A 17,534-nucleotide genomic window follows, 5' to 3' on the forward strand; every position below is an offset into this window, starting at 1 on the left:
TGGTAGGATTAATAATCAAGATGATGATTGAACCCCTCACTGCCTATAAACTATTTTCTTGGTAGTCACTTTACATGTGAAATTTTCTTTTACTGAAAACTTTGACCAATATTCTGAGAAGTGTTAGTGTTCTAGTTTTTTCCCATTGGGAAGGAGTGGGGAGTTGAAAAGAATGTTGCAGAGACAAAAATTTTCTGTCTCTGTGTGAGGCAGGCACTCTTTCACATGTATATCTAATTGAATTATTGAAACCTTTGAGAGTGAATATTGCCTCTACTTTCCAGATGAAGCAATAGGCTTGGAGGAGTTAAATAATTTGGGTAGACACAGATGACTAGGAAATAAATAAGGTGGGATTCAAAGCCCATCAGTTTGACTCCTAAGCCTGTATTTGCTCCACCAGATCATGCTGCTTCAAATTCTGAAGTTCTGACTCTTGCAATTAAGGCTACAATCCTCTAAAATGTGCTCTCAGTTCGAAAGGCAGGTGTGCACTTTATTTTTGTATGTTTCATTAATCTCTGAATTGGCCATAAGCAGCCATAACTCATGTGTTTAGACAATAAAATAAAATGAGTTGTTATAAGGTAAAATATTCAGAAATATTATTAAAAGTAGTGCGTGCGTGCATGCGTGCTCAGTCATCTCCAGCTCTTTGCGATGCTGTGGACTGTAGTTCACCAGGCTCCTCTGTCCATGGGATCCTCCAGGCAAGAATACTGGAGCGGGTAGCCATGCCCTCCTCCAGGGGATCTTCCCAGCCCAGGGCATGGAACCCACGTCTCCTGTGTCTCTAGCATTGCAGGCCAATTCTGTACTGCTGAACCACCGGGGAAGCCCTATTAAAAGTAGTACATATACTGAACATATAATGAACATTCAGGCCATTCAAGGTAGTCACATCTTCAGTGAAAAGCCAGACTCTTATACAGCTGTGAATCAGCCTTTACTGTAGAGGCAGAATTGCCCTAGTCTTTCCTGGCAAGAAAAGTCATTTGCTGGGGCACTGCCCAGTGTACTTTGCTCCCGTTGTAGCTACTCAAGTGTACTCAGTGGTATGAAGCAAGCAAAACCGGTTAGCTCCTGAGACAGACTTTCCTGTCTTGGGAGATGAATGCCATCCATGAGCTCACAGACCTTATTCCTTCTTATATCTGGGATTCTATTATCCTTTCATTATTACTTTCAAAGAAATTGGCCTTTCTTTTGGAAAAGCACACTGTTAGGAGAGATTTTGACAGTCTTTCGCAGCTATCACTTTACATAACCATCACAAATAAAGTCTACAAAAGGTTTCCCAATAGTTAGTTAGAAGGTCGTTTATCTAAATCAAAAGCAATAACAGAGAATGACTACTTGAAAAAAATTACAAAAACAAGTCTGTCTGTTTCAGCGACACATGCCAGGAGCTCAAGAAGTGATAGGATGATAATGTAAAGCATGTGTTTCTGAGTTGAGGTCAACATCGTGCTCAGGATTTTCTTTAATGGTTTTCATGCCAGCCAGACATCTCCTGTGAGTCAACTTTACTCCTTGTACTGGGTCATACAAAATGGTTTCTCTCTTAAAAACTCATTTATCAGTGTATTAAGCCATACTTTTTTTTTCTTGGAGTAATCCAAGCCCCATTGGTGATCTTTTAAAAATCAAAAACACTACAAAAAAAAAAAAACCTCAGACTTCTAAAAACTAAAAATGTTTCTGGAGCCTTCATCTATTCATTATTATAATTTTGAGTGATAGTAACTGACATTTATGTGGTGTTTACTATTGCCAGGCAATGTTCTAAGTACTTTTAATAAACTAAATTAATCCTTGTAATAACCCCATGAGGTCAAACTGTCCTCCAACTTTAAAGATGAGAAAACTGAGGCAAAGAAAAGATAAGAAATGTGCCCAGAGTCACATAGTCAATAAAGGAAGTTAGATTCAAATGCAGGCAAATCTGGTCTGTGTTCTTAACCACTATGCAAACAGCCTCCCTAGGGTGTCACATTTAAGAGTCAATACCCTGTTTTCATTTACTTCCTTCTCTTCCTTACCTCAGAAGTTGATGTTTAAATGAACCTGGCATTAGTTGCACTCGTCCCATCTGGGTTTGCTGAATTATAAGGTGTATTACCTATATCCAACAACCAAAAACAAGACAAATAACACGGAGAAACTTTCACTTGCAACACACGGACACTAGTCATCTTGCAGCTTTGCTGTCAGCAGCACCACTGAATATTTTCCAGCAGTGTCCTTCATAGGATGTCTCTAAATGGCCCAAAGAAAAGGACATTTAGTACTTTAAATTTCTAAGACACTTAAGCCAGGATGCAGATGGGAAATATAAGAGATCTGACATAGGAAGGGAAAATAAAATGGGGTAAAATAAAGGTATTTCATTTTGAGCAAGCAACTAATTGAAAAACTAATTGAAAAATAATTTAAATTAGGTAAAAAAAAAGTCCAACCAGGCCATTCCTTAAAAACTTATTATTTTGAAATAATTTCAGACTTATAAAAAAGAAAAAAAAAAGTATTTCATAAAAGTACAGGAAAATATGAATACTAGGGGATAAAGCAGAACAATTTTTTAATATTAAAAAGGAAGGAAAAAAAAAACAACAATAGCATGTGCTATATAAATAAGATGCCAGGGAATAAAAAAAATGTGATTTACCAAAATCTTTCAACCTGGATTCCCTGGTGGCTCAAATGGTAAAGAACCTGCCTGCGATGCAGGAGACCAGGGTTCAATCCCTGGATTGGGAAGATCCCCTGGAGAAGCGAATGGCAATTCACTCCGGTATTCTTGCCTGGAGAATCCCATGGATAGAGGAGCCTGGCAGGCTACAGTCCATGGGGTCACTATGAGTTAGAAATGACTGAGCAATTAACACTTTTACTTTTTTTTCAACCTAGAAGATGTGTACCTTAATCCCCTTCTCTTCTGTGGAAGATAAAGCAGGTTGTCTTGAGCATGAAGTGCCTATTTAAGTCTGCCTTTTTTAAACAACTGAATTGTTTTTTATTCATTATTAATTTGTAAGAGTTTTTAAATATATTCTGGATAAAAGTCTTCTGTCAGATATAAGATATTATGAGTATCTTGAAAGCAAGCAGGACCCTTGTGGGGCCCTCCTGCGCACAAAAGCCTTTCTATGTCCCCTGTTTTCTTATTTGCAGGAAAAGGGCTTCTGTCTCCTAGACCTTCCTGAATACCAAAGAGCAGATTCAAACAGTTGCTAATCAGGGAAGTAAGGGGATGTAGAAACAAAGGAGGAACAATTGGAAAATTATAGTGCAAGACCCTGGTGCCTCCTCAAGAGGTATAGGTAACAATATCTTTGAGTTCTACCCGAACCAAAATCCCCACCCAGTGGAGGTTGGCAACTTCAGGGAGAGTACCAGATTACTAGAGCACCACCCTGTTACCTCATCACCAACCAATCAGAAGAAAGTCTCATACCCAGCAGCCCTCACCCCAAGTTTTGCCCATGTAAGCTTCTCCCCCCAAACCAGGGGAGTCTGGGGGGTTATAAGCACGAGCCACGTGTTTTTCTTGCATGGCCCTGCAATAAAACTTTCTCTGCTCCAAACTCTAACATTTTGGGTTTGTTTGGCCTCGCTGTGCACTGGGCACACCACTTGTGAACTTGCATCAGTAACATCTTCCAGTCTGCGGCTTTTTTTCTTTTTTCGTTTTTTAGTGGTGTCTTTTGATGAAGTTCTTAATTATAATTAGATCCAATTTATCAATTTTTTCCTTTTCGGTGAGTGTCTTTTGTATCTGTTCAAGAAATCTCTCAGCATTGACGGCCACATTCATTGATTTATGGACTCTTTCACTGGGATTTTTGGCTAATAAGCTTTGTTGATAAACACTGGAATGAATTACTTGAAGGAGCCAGTGTTACATTTTAGGTTAGCTATAAATTCTGCTTTGATTGCTGATCAAAGTAGCTTAGTATGTTATATGCTGCATACACAATAACATTGCAAAAGGATATACTTTTTCTATGAAATGATTTTTAAGGGTTCCACCATTTGATAATCCCTATATATCTATTGTTAATAATTTTTAAATGACATTTCTTTTTCTATATATAGTCAGTAAAACTTCATAATCACATAGGTTACTTTCATATGCTTATAATATAGTGAAGTAAAGTGAAGTGTTAGTCAGTCTGTCGTGTCTAACTCTTTGGGACTCCATGGACTGTAGCTTCCCAGGCCCCTCTGTTCATGGGATTCTCCAGGCAAGAATACTGGAGTGGGTTGCTGTTTCTTTCTTCACGGATCTTCCCAACCCAGGGATCAAACCCAGGTCTCCTGCATTGAAGGAAGATGCTTTACCATCTGAGCTACTAGAGAAGCCCCTTATAATAATATATTAATATATTATATAATATAGTCAATATATTATTATGTAATATATGTATATTATGTAATATATGTAATAATTGTATTTATTATATAATTACATATATAATTGTATTATATATGTAATATATGTAATAATTATGTGATAGATGTATATTGTGTACATATATACATATTTTATGTGTATATTATTATACATACATTATGTAATTATGTACATATTATTATGTAATAATAATATATTGCCATAATATATTGACTATATTGCTTATAATATATTTACTATAATTCATCACAAAGGTGATTTTTGACATCTCTTACTACCTTAATGGTTTATATCAAAACTGTATCATTGCTTAATGAAATAAGCAATGATAAAGAAATAAATTCTTCTCCAACATTATGTGGCTCAAACAATCACATTTTGTGATTGTGCCATTCTATAAAGGACAACAAGACTTTTGTCCTTTTAATTAGAAGATTTATTCTAATTCCAATCAGAGTATGATGGCTTTATAACAACATTCCTTTAAATATTAGAAATATTATATAATTTGCTAACTTTATCAATATTTCCTGTAAAATGTACGTGATGGTTTTTTTGCTTCACTAGAAAGGCATATTGGCACAATGGGTATTTTATTTGTGAGCAAAGTTAGGAACACAACTTCAAATAATCAACTGAATATTACCATATCTTTTATATATTAGCCATTTTGAAATAATAGCCAACTAAGATTTTTCATATATGAATATATTTACTATACATATGCATATATGATGTTCATCTAAGAAATTCACATGAAAATAAAAAATGTAAACTATTCTGGTTAATGCAATTGGATGTGAGTTAATACTAATCACCAAGACACCAATGTTTCTCATCTGTTTTTAAGCCTCATAACATCACTGTAAAAATTATGATCTGCATTTATAAGATCTGGAAATGGAGGTTCAGAAAGATTAAGTAACTTAAGCAAAAGCATAACTAGTAAGTGCTAGAACTAGATATTAGGACTATTTGCTTCTAAAGCAGGTGTTCTTCCAGTGTTATCTTTCAGCATTTGAGGGTATATAGAGATTATATTCGGAGAAGGCAATGGCACCCCACTCCAGCACTCATGCCTGGAAAATCCCATGGACGGAGAAGCCTGGTAGGCTGCAGTCCATGGGGTCACGTAGAGTCAGAAACGACTGAGCAACTTCACTTTCACTTTTCCCTTTCATGCATTGGAGAAGGAAATGGCAACCCACTCTAGTGTTCTTGCCTGGAGAATCCCAGGGACGGGAAGCCTGGTGGGCTGCCGTCTATGGGGTCGCACAGAGTCGGACACGACTGCCATGACTTAGCAGCAGCAGCAGCAGCAGAGATTATATTGGGCTTCCCAGGTGGCACTAGTGGTAAAGAACCCACCTGCCAATGCATATAAAGATACACGGGTTTGATCCCTGAGTCAGGAAGATCCTCTGGAGAAGGAAATGGCAGCCCACTCCAGTATTCTTGCCTGGGAAATCTCATGGACAGAGGAGCCTGGTGGGCTACAGTCCTTAGGGTTGCACAGAGTTGGACACAACTATAGTGACTTAGCATGCATGCAAACCGCATGCAGGACTTCCCTGGTGGTCCAGTGGTTAAGAATCTGTCTGTGAACGTGAGGGACATAGTTCAATCCCTGGTCTGAGAAGATTCCACATGCCAAGGGGCAAGTAAACAGTGCACCACAACTACTAAGCCCAAGCCCTAGAGCCCAAGCCCTGCAACAAGGGAAGCCACTGCAGTGAGAAGCCCAAGCACCTCAACTAGAGAGCACTTTCAACAACTAGAGAAAAGCCTGTGCACAGCAATGAAGATCCAGCACAACCAAAAATACATAAATGAATGAATAAAAATTTTAAAAGTGAAGAAGACCTAAAGAGCCTCTTGATGAAAGTGAAAGAGGAGAGTGAAAAAGTTGGCTTAAAACTTAACATTCAGAAAACTAAGATCATGGCATCTGGTCCCATCACTTCATGGCAAATACATAGGGAAACAGTGGAAACAATGACAGACTTTATTTTTTGGGCTCCAAAATCACTGCAGATGGTGACTGCAGCCATGAAATGAAAAGACGCTTGCTCCTTGGAAGGAAAGTTATGACCAACCTAGACAGCATATTGAAAAGCAGAGACATTACTTTGCTAACAAAGGTCCATCTAGTCCAAGTTATGGTTTTTCCAGTAGTCATGTGAGAGTTGGACTATGAAGAAAGCTGAGCACTGAAGAATTGATGCTTTTGAACTGTGGTGTTGGAGATGACTCTTGAGAGTCTCTTGGACTGCAAGGAGATCCAACCAGTCCATGCTAAAGGAATTCAGTCCTGAATATTCATTGGAAGGACTGATGCTGAAGCTGAAATTCCAATACTTTGGCCACCTGACGCGAAGAACTGACTGAACTGAAAAGACCCTGATGCTGGGAAAAACTGGAGGCAGAAGAGGACGACAGAGGATTAGATGGCTGGATGGCATCACCGACTCAATGGACATGAGTTTGAGTAAACTCCGGGAGTTGGTGATGGACAGGGAGGCCTGTGTGCTGTAGTCCCTGGGGTAGAAGTCAGACATGACTCAGTGACTGAACTGAACTGAAAAAACCCATGTATAGTAAAATATTAATGGTAGAATCCAGGTGGTAATTACACAGTATTCACTATAAAATTCTCTCAACTTTGCTGTAAATTTGTGAATTTTCATAATAAAATGTTTTGGGGAAAAAAATCTATAAATTTCATGCCATCCTAGTTCAGCAGGAAACACAAAAGAAGCCACTGTAATGATTAGACCTGTATTCTGATTTCCGGGCTCGATAGCCTTTTAGACGGAATCTAATTTCCTGGATTCTGATCTCTCAGGGTTTTTATTACTTAAAATTAGTTACCTGTATTTTGATTTTCTGGTTTATCTATTTGTTTATTCGTTTTCAAATGCTTATCTTCACCTTCTGTGAACCCGGCCCTGTTAGGTAGAGGATACAGTTTTGTCCCTGTTTCCCTGAATCCTCCATCCATGGCTTATTTTCAGTAAACAGTATCTTCGATCTCTTAATTCTATCAGAAATGCTAGTTCCTTCATCTCTGGCTGAGGCTAAAACTGACAGGACCACATTATCCATTGAGTGCTACAAGACTCCACTCCTAGAGCCTAGGAGTTTCTGTTTTTGTTTTTGGTGGGGGGAGGGGGGAGGGCCGGGTGATGGTGGTGGTGGTGTCGTATCTCCAATTTACAAAAAAGAAACTGCAAAATCTTCCACATTCCCTAGAATGCAGAAACAATTCCTAGTCCCCTTGATTCTCCCTTTTTCAGCTTTAGATCCCAAAGGACTAACAGCCAGCATTTCTGGTCCCAGTGGCAAATCCAGCTCTAAAGCAGATGCTGTAGGGGAGTAAGATACTCCAACAGAGAGGTGGACCCTTAAACTGTCATCATCTTATGCCACTGGATTCCTTGTGCATCGGGCTACCTTCTACTTCCCATGTAGGCCGTGGAAAGAATGCACTATTTGAGTTTTTCTGATGCTTGTGACAGTGATTTCTCAATCAAACCGGACAAGCAACCAACTCTTGATGAAGAGCTGTTGCATCACACGTCTGGAACACAGGGAGAAAATACACCAATCATGCCGCCACCACCATCATCACCATCATTTTGGTTGCTTGTGGCCATGAATTTCTCAGTGTAAATTTAAATCAGTAATGCTTGCATGTGCACTAAGTCACTTTAGTCATGTCTTACTCTTTGCAACCCTATGGACTCTAGCCCCTCAGGCTTCTCTGTCCGTGGGATTCTCCCGGCAAGAATACTGGAGTGGGTTGCCCTGCCCTTCTCCAGGGATATTTCCGACCCAGGAATTGAACTCGAATCTCTCATGTCTCCTGCATTGGCAGGCAGGTTCTTCACCACTAGCACCACCTGGGAACCCCCTAAATCATCCCCTAAACCAGTGACTAAAAACAGGGGATGGGGAATATTCTTACACTCTTTGTCCTTCAGAGCCTTAGTTTTGAACTGTTTTAGCTGATTTAGCCCTCATAAAGCCTTGTTCTTTTTCTCAACTTCCAGTTCTAATCACTACTGTTCTCTTACTGATGACTACTTGTCCTCTGACCTCATGCAAGGCCCATATCAGCTGAGATCTTAGCTTCTGTTTCTCCACTTTTAGCTGTGTTATTTCTGGGTCCCTTGAGAAAGGTCCAGCCAACATAGGCCCCTGGATCACAAGGATGCTCCTGCAGCCTGTACGTACTGCACACCCGGAGCTGGGGCCTACCTGGGCAGCTTTTTGCACATAAAATCCCAGGATTATAAAGATTTCCACTTAGTACATATCAACAAATAAAGAATATTGGTTTTAAGGACTTTATTGTGACAAGGTAAACAATAGAACCATGACTTATAAACCAATATCTAGTGAAAACTAAGAGTATTATGAAATATTTTATTTTTATTGGATGGTAATTACACCTGGATAGTTTACAAAATTATCATAACATTCTTAATTTTATGCTTCCTCTAGGAAATCCTTCCCTATTTTAAATAAAGAGTATTCTATCTATTGAATGCATTGGTACTTCTATCCTGTTATACAATTACAACACTGTAAATAAACAGAAAGAGCTATGTGGTTTGACTACTTCAGTCAGAGAGAATTAGCTCCCTAAGAAGAACAGTGTTATTATCCTTTTCTCTTTAGAATCAAAAGGAGTCTGATGATAGCTCTTTGAAAGGACGACGCTGAGAAGACTAAATCTTCTCAAGTCTTCACGTCCCTGTTGAGCTGTCTTACTCTGGATGACTGTGAACAGACTGGGATGTATGTCTCTGCTAGGGACCCCAAAGAGCTCACTGCATAGGACCTACTCCAGCTTGGCTTTATATTTTCTGCATTTTTCTTCTGTTTTTGTTCAGAAAAGCTATGGGGTTAAAAACAATGTGTGTGTGTGTGTGTGTGTGTGTGTGTGTGTGTGTGATAGAGAGAGAGAAACCATTTCAGTTACCATGTGTTTTAGTATTTAATAGTATTCAAATATAGTCATCTAACATTATGATCACTCTAATTGGCATATATTTTTTGTATATACTTGTGGTTGTTCAGTCACCCAGTCATGTCCGACTCTTTGCAACCCCATGGACTGCAGCGTGCCAGGCTTCCCTGTTCCTCACCATTTCCCGGAGTTTGCCCAAGTTAGTGTTCATTGCATTGGTGATATATATAGTTCTATACAGCCTAACAGCGTGCAGTTGGAGACTCTTTAGCATGTCTGATGTGAAAGGCACTGGGCAATCTTAAATCTCCTGTTCAACAAAGCAGGTTATAAATCAACCAACTAACAAACTATGTGCCATGTGCTCAGTTGGGCCTGACTCTCTGTGACTCCATTGACTGTAGCCCACCAGGTTCCTCTGTCCGTGGGATTACTCAGGCAAGGAACACAGGAGTGGGATGCCATTTCCTCCGCCAGGGGATCTTCTTATCTAACTCGTGTCTCCTATGTCTCCTGCACTGTAGAAGATTCTTTACCATCCGCCTACAATTGGGGGAGCCATCGGGGAAGCCCCAGAAACTATATAGAGATACAGTATGTACAATACAGTGAGGACTATTCAAGTCCTAACTTTGCTAGATATTCCAGGTAAAGGTCAAACTGGTACTTTAATAATTCATAAAGAATTATTATATAAAGGATTATTATTAAAATAACAACTAGTTATAGCTGTATAAAGGAGACTGTTTCTGATAAATATCTATTATTCATGATTTATTACATATTATATATATGTATATATATAATATAATATACATATATGTATATGTATATATATATTATATATGTACATATATATAATATACATATAATAATAATATAATATTATTCATTATTTATTACATAAATAGCATTATTATTATTTAATAGGTAATATGTTAATTGTTCTTCAGGATTAACTATTTTATGTTAACACTATATGAGAAAATGCTATCTTAACCTCTCTATGGGATGTGTGAAATCCTAACATACCTGTGGAAATTCAGCATTTTCATTTATCACCAGGCATAAGACATGGCTCCACCACCTCCTCCTCTCCAGCCTCATCTTCATTCCCACTGTCACCTCCTATGAACTAGGACAGAGGACAGAGATATAAATATGACATAATTGGTCAGCTTTTAACTACCACACACCACCTGACCCAGGTCCTGAGAGTGACATTTGTATATTTGTCATACACACCTTCTGGAGAAGGCAATGGCACCCCACTCCAGTACTCTTGCCTGGAAAATCCCATGGACGGAGGAGCCTGGTAGGCTGCAGTCCATGGGGTCGCTAAGAGTCGGACACGACTGAGCGACTTCACTTTCACTTTTCCCTTTCATGCATTGGAGAAGGAAATGGCAGCCCACTCCAGTTTTCTTGCCTGGAGAATCCCAGGGACGGGGAAGCCTGGTGGGCCGCCGTCTATGGGGTCGCACAGAGTCGGACACGACTGAAGTGACTTAGCGGCATACACACCTTCTCTCAGTTTAAGTACATAACAAAGCTTAATGCTCTCTGTTCAAATTTGCTACAGGTACATTCTTAACGTTTCAGGCATGCATAAAAATAGAGGTGTTGTGTTTGGTTTTTTTCTGATTAAATCAAATAGGGAGGTGGCTGTTGTTTTTGGCCACAGTTCTCACATTTGCTGAGAAATAGGCGAGGATTTTTAGGGGTGGGGGAATCCTGTGTAAGGGCTTCCTGTGAAGCCATTAGCTGAAAACCTTCGGTTTAAACCACAATGTCCAGAGCTGGCCTCTAGCTGCTGTCTCAGGGCTGCCTGGCCTCCTGCCTGTCCCCACCCCTTGCACCTCTGCTCCACCATTAACAGCTGTTTGTTGGTGGGGGAGAGACTTTCACTTCTACATTATACTCTTCTGCACTGTCTGCATTTTCACATATTTACTCTATGTGTATGAGAACACTGAAGTTCTTCTTTTCTTGCCTGCTGTTTTACAAAGCCACGCATTACTTACATTAAATTATAAATGTGAGATGTTCACCCTGATGCACCCTGCCCGTGGCTACCCACACTCACACCTTCTCTCTGCTTCCCACCTCATTCTCTCTCCCTTCTCACCTTTTTCTTCTTCTCTGCTCTCATGAGTTTCCAGTGTTGCCTTTCTTCGTTTGCACAGATTTTTTTTTCTCCACTGTACCCTTTGTGGGAACCGTCTTAGACACTCCTCACAGGTCCTCATTTGTAATTACATTCTCCTTTGGTTGCCATGATGGCTGACCTATAGGCCATAGCTTGGAAACACTTGTCCAGAGTGACTCCTGCATGGAGTGGCATATTTCTCGACTTCTTTTACTTTTTATCCTCATATGATTTGAGAACAATTATTAAAAACATGTTCTTCCTCTTCCTTCAAGTCCTTTTCCCTCTTGGCTAGTATAGCAGGTTTTGTTACCGGCAGAACTTTCTCTCAAGTGAAAGGCGACAGAGAGTTAACTAAAAGACACAGTGAGCTCCTGGGTGTGTCCAGAGTCTGATTTGGTTTTAGAAGAGGAACAGAAAGAATTTTTGTGTTTTAGAAATTGAGGAGGCCTCTTGGCCTAGTTTGAAAAACACAAACAGATAAAATTCTGTTTTTAAAAAATCCAACAAAGTCTAGTTGGGAAGCTAAGCTAGCATCTTGTTATTAATGCATCAGAAGTCTTGGTCACATATTTTTAATGCACTTGTTACTTATTAATTTAATATCCGAATGCATAGATCTCCTCCTGGCCCCTGTTAACCTTAATCGTGAGTTTTCTGTGCAGTCCCTCTGGCGCCCACCCTAGAGAGCTCGCTATGGGACAGCTTCCAGGTAACCTGGGGCTTCAGCGAAGCACCGACCAATCGGCCTGGTCGCTCCTGTGCAGGCCGTGGTTTCTGCGCACACAGAAAATGATGGGGTGAGTCATAGTCCTCCTTTCTAACAAAAGGGCATTGTACTATGCTGTTTGGTTCAGGCTCTGGCGTGCCACTTGTGGTTGCGATCGTATGGGGCAGGAGGCTGGCTGCAGCTGCATTCTAATGGGCTGCTTCGGGTGTGCCCCGATAGACCGTGATACTTTAAGGCTGCGAGGCTTTGATTTACCTTAGATGCTCAGCGCTAAGTGCACTTGTGCTTAGCTCGGGGCAGCGCTAAGCCAGTTTGGCTTGGTTGGAAAGCTGCAAAAGAGGGGAACGGCTAAAGTATGCGCTGTGCTGGGGGAAGCGGGAGAGGCCGCCTGATGAGGCCGGCTTGCCGGCCCAGTGCCGGCAGGGGGCGCAGTTGCACCAGTAGCTAGAACGCCCCACTTGTTTACTCGAGCGTTACCTTTTTGGTGAATCCGGAGGCGTGAGACCCTAGAAATTTAAACTTAAACCTGCACATAAGTATTAGAATATGAACTATTGAGCAGAACAAACTCGCATTATATTTAGTCCAAAAGGCACAAGAATAGTCCGGAGTTCAGTTCAGTTCAGTCGCTCAGTCGTGTCCGACTCTTTGCAACCCCATGAATTGCAGCACACCAGGCCTCCCTGTCCATCACGAACTCCCAGAGTTCACTCAAACTCACGTCCATCAAGTCGGTGATGCCATCCAGGCGTCTCATCCTCTGTCGTCCCCTTCTCCTCCTGCCCCCAATCCCTCCCAGCATCAGAATCTTTTCAGTGAGTCAACTCTTCACATGAGGTGGCCAAAGTACTGGAGTTTCAGCTTTAGCATCATTCCTTCCAAAGAAATCCCAGGGCTGATCTCCTTCAGAATGGACTGGTTGGATCTCCTTGCAGTCCAAGGGACTCTTGTCAAGAGTCTTCTCCAACACCACAGTTCAAAAGCATCAATTCTTCAGCGCTCAGCCTTCTTCACAGTCCAACTCTCACATCCATACATGACCACTGGAAAAACCATAGCCTTGACTAGATGGACCTTGGTTGGCAAAGTAATGTCTCTGCTTTTGAATATGCTATCTAGGTTGGTCATAACTTTCCTTCCAAGGAGTAAGCGTCTTATAATTTCATGGCTGCAATCACCATCAGCAGTGATTTTGGAGCCCCCCAAAATAAAGTCTGACACTGTTTCCACTGTTTCCCTATCTATTTCCCACGAAGTGATGGGACCAGATGCCATGATCTTACTTTTCTGAATGTTGAGCTTTAAGCCAACTTTTTCACTCTCCTCTTTCACTTTCATCAAGAGGCTTTTTAGTTCCTCTTCACTTTCTGCCATAAGGGTGGTGTCATCTGGAAGTGTGTCCAGAGTTAGCTTACCGAAATACTGAGTCAGGACACCTCCCAGAGTCAGATCTAAAGAGGAAAATTACCTGGTCAGCCTTCTAGGAAATTTGAATAATTTTGCATTTGGACGCTTCTTACACTCACTTGACGAACTAGTTCTTCTGATTTAGCCACCTCATTTGTCAGAGGAGAAGCCAACGTTTACGAATCCAGTCCCCTAGTCTCCTCAAGAGGATGTAGCTACAGAAAAATTATATAGAAGTTTTCTGGGTTTTAGCCATGCTTTGAAAACACCCCAAAAGAGGGCCATTTGGAAAACTGCACTTACAATCCTGCTCTCTCTCATACACACACACATACACACACACACACACACATGTACCTATATAAAATATAACATTTATACACAAAAATATATTCATATAGTATATATTTTATGGGGCTTCCCAGGTGTCTCAGTGGTAAAGAATCTGCCTGCCAATGCAGATGTGCGTTCGATCCCTGGGTCAGGAAGATCCCCTGGAGTAGGAAATGGCAACCCATTCCATTGGAAACTTCCATGAACAGAGTAGCCTGGTGGGTTACAGTCCATGGGGTTGCAAAGAGTCGGACACGACTGAGCTACTGAGCACACAGTATATATTTTATATATGATAAATATATATTAAAAACCTATCCATCTCTGCCTGCAATGCAGGAGACCTGGGTTCAGTCCCCTGGAGGAGGACAGGGTAACCCACTCCAGTGTTCTTTCTTGGGACATCCCCTGGACAGAGGAGCCTAGCAGGCTACAGTTCACGGGGTCACAAAGAGTCAGACGTGACTGAGTGACTAAGCACAGCACAGCACAGCACATCTTCCTATCTATCTATTTTTCAGGCCCTTAATAGAGGCAGCATAGCCTAGTGACCTCAGCATACAGGGTCACTGGGTTTGAATTCTTGGTTCTGTCACTTATTAGCTGTATGACCTTGTGCAAGTTACTTAACCTCTTTGTGACTTAATTTTCTCACCTATAAATGAGGTTAATAATAGTAAATGTTTCATTAGTTTAAGGATTAAATAGGTTAATTTTGTAAAGCTCTTAGGATCATACTTGGTACATAAAAAAGTACTATAATAATTGTTAAATAAAATTCATAAAATTTTGAAAACACTATCTTAATCATGAATGTAGATCACATTTCATAGGTACTTTTTAAAAGGTTTGAAGTTGGCCTTTAATAATATCTTTTTTAGGGGAAATCTATCATGAACCTGTCCACCAGATTGAGTCTGAAGCTTTACATTATGATTCCAGGTGAGGCTCTGGTTTCCAGGGTGCAGAAAAGTCATCTGACAATCTTTTTTTTCTCATTTTGGAAAATTAAAAAACAACCCCAGGAATTCCCTGGTGGTTCAGTGGTTAGGACTTCGGGCTTCCACTGTCAGGGGCGCAGGTTCCATCCCTGGTCAGGTAAACTAAAATTCCACATGCCGTGTGCCGCGGCTAAAAAAGCAAACAAACAACAAAAAAACCCCAAAACAGAAACCCCAAATTCAAATGCCCAGATCTTCGGAGAATCATGTGCTTGGAGGACTTTAAATGTAACTGCCCCCTTGTAGTCTGCTGTTTCAGAGGAACCACAACTTTCTTTCTGGAGCTGATTCTTCATCAGCTTCCTCCCCTGTTCCTGAGTGTCTCTATCTGAGCCAGCCACTGTTGTATTCGGCTTGTCTGTGGGGGCTGCAGGGAGTGGCTGGCAGGAAAGATGATCAAGGATAGTCTGTCCAGGCCACGTGGGACATCTGGACTCCAGGGTCAGCCAGTAGAAGTAGGGGGGTCCCTGCCCCGTGAGAGGCCACTAGGATCCAGCTGAAGCCCAAGTTGGGGCAGTCAGGCCCAGCTCTCAGGGGCTGTCGCTGGACAGATCAAAGCAGCTCCAAGAGTGCAGAAGAGGCAGCTCCCCCTACTTGGGTAGAAGGATAGCAAGAAAACAGTTCAGTTCAGTTGCTCAGTCGTGTCTGACTTTGTGACCCCACGGACCGCAGCATGCCAGGTTTCCCTGTCCATCACCAACTCCCGGAGCTTGCTCAAACCCATGTCCATCAAGTCGGTGATGACATCCAACCATCTCATCCTCTGTCACCCCTTCTCCTGCCTTCAATCTTCCCCAGCATCACGGTCTTTTCCAATGAATCAGTTTTCACATCAGGTGACCAAAGTATTGGAGTTTCAGCTTCAGCATCAGTCCTTCCAGTGAATATTCAGGACTGATTTCCTTTAGGATGGACTGCTTGGATCTCCTTGCAGTCCAAGGGACTCTCAAGAGTCTTCTCCAACACCACAGTTCAAAAGCATCAATTCTTTAGCGCTCAGCTTTCTTTATAGCCTGACTCTCACATCCATACACGACTACTGGAAAAACCATAGCTTGGACTAGATGGACCTTTGTTGGCAAAGTAATGTCTCTGCTTTTTAATATACTGTCGAGAATGGTCATAACTTTCCTTCCAAGGAGCAAGCATCTTTTAATTTCATGGCTGCAGTCACCATCTGCAGTGATTTTGGAACCCAAAAAAATAAAGTCTGTCACTGTTTCCATTGTTTCCCCATCTGTTTGCCAGGAAGTGATAGGACTGGATGCCATGATCTTAGTTTTCTGAATGCTGAGTTTTAAGCCACCTTTTTCAGTCTCCTCTTTCACCTTCAACAAGAGGCTCTTTAATTCCTCTTCGTTTTCTGCCATAAGGGTGGTATCATTTGCATATCTGAGGTTATTGATATTTCTCCCAGCAGTCTTGATTCCAGCTTGTGCTTCATCCAGACCGGCATTTCGCATGATGTACTGTGCATATAAGTTAAATAAGCAGGGTGACAATATACAGCCTTGACGTCCTCCTTTCCCGATTTGGAACCAGTGTGTTGTTCCATGTCCAGTTCTAACTCTTGCTTCCTGACCTGCATACAGGTTTCTCAGGAGGCAGATAAGGTGGTCTGGTATTTCCATCTCTTTAAAAATTTGCCACAGTTTGTTGTGATCAACACAGTTAAAGGCTTTGGTACGCCAATAAATAAATAGTAGTCAATAAAGCAGGAAAACATGGAAGAAATGTCCTAGGGTCTCACCTGAGGAGAGGACTGAGTGGAGGTCTTCAGGAAGAGAAAAGGGTCCCTGAAAGGCCTTGGCTGTGAGGGGGCAGGGCTGAGAGGCTGTCTGCGAAGAAGAAAGGCTGGTCTCTAGTTGGGTGGAGGGCTCAGATAACCAATAATCAGGGAGATCTGCTGAGGCAGAAGAAGATGCCAGCAGGAAAGTCCCTGAGGAGCATGAAGGAACCCCTAAATTCCCCACAGATATCTCTTCACATGTTACCTGGAAGCCACCACTGGGAGGCTTTGAAAGAAGATACTGGGTCACCCCACACAAGCACTTGCCAAGCCAGGTGACCCGTTGAGAGAAGCTGCTAATTGTAATAGAGGCAAAATGTTATCTGTGCTAAGTTTAAAACAGTTTTCCAGGGGGAAATAAGGACAGGCCAATGCAGCCAAAAAGAGTTGGTTGTTGGCTTTGCAGAAAGTTACAACTGACAAAGAGGGTTGCCAGGCGTCCTGTGCTGAACCGGACAGTGTGGTATTTTAGTTTCTGATGTATTAAAATGCAGCAAATAGTTTGTTTTTTTTTAATCACTATTATTTCAGATGTACTTTTTGTTATATTTTGATTGATTTTTTAATCAGCAGAGGTTTGTAATTTCACCTTTTATTTACTCTTTCTGCTAAATGTTAAATGGACAGCACTACTTAAAGGAGAATTGTGAGCCGTTTGAGATGTGAGGAATTCTTCTAGGAATCTGTGCACAAGTAAACCATTCCAATACTGATGCTAAGTATTCTGTTAAAT

At 41.2% G+C, this 17,534-nt stretch overlaps 1 long non-coding RNA gene across 1 annotated transcript; it reads right to left on the minus strand.

Annotated features, from left to right (window-relative positions):
• Positions 1–6,406: 6,406 nt before the first annotated feature.
• Positions 6,407–14,053, minus strand: LOC112449042 (uncharacterized). Its single transcript, XR_003037506.2, has 3 exons — positions 11,521–14,053; positions 10,425–10,527; positions 6,407–6,833 (listed from the first exon to the last, which is right to left on the minus strand). It is a non-coding gene; the product is annotated as an uncharacterized lncRNA (long non-coding RNA).
• Between the last annotated feature and the right edge of the window lie 3,481 nt (positions 14,054–17,534).

The sequence above is a fragment of the Bos taurus genome, chromosome 12 (genome assembly GCF_002263795.3).
Source record: "Bos taurus isolate L1 Dominette 01449 registration number 42190680 breed Hereford chromosome 12, ARS-UCD2.0, whole genome shotgun sequence".
Classification (NCBI taxonomy): Eukaryota; Metazoa; Chordata; class Mammalia; order Artiodactyla; family Bovidae; genus Bos; species Bos taurus.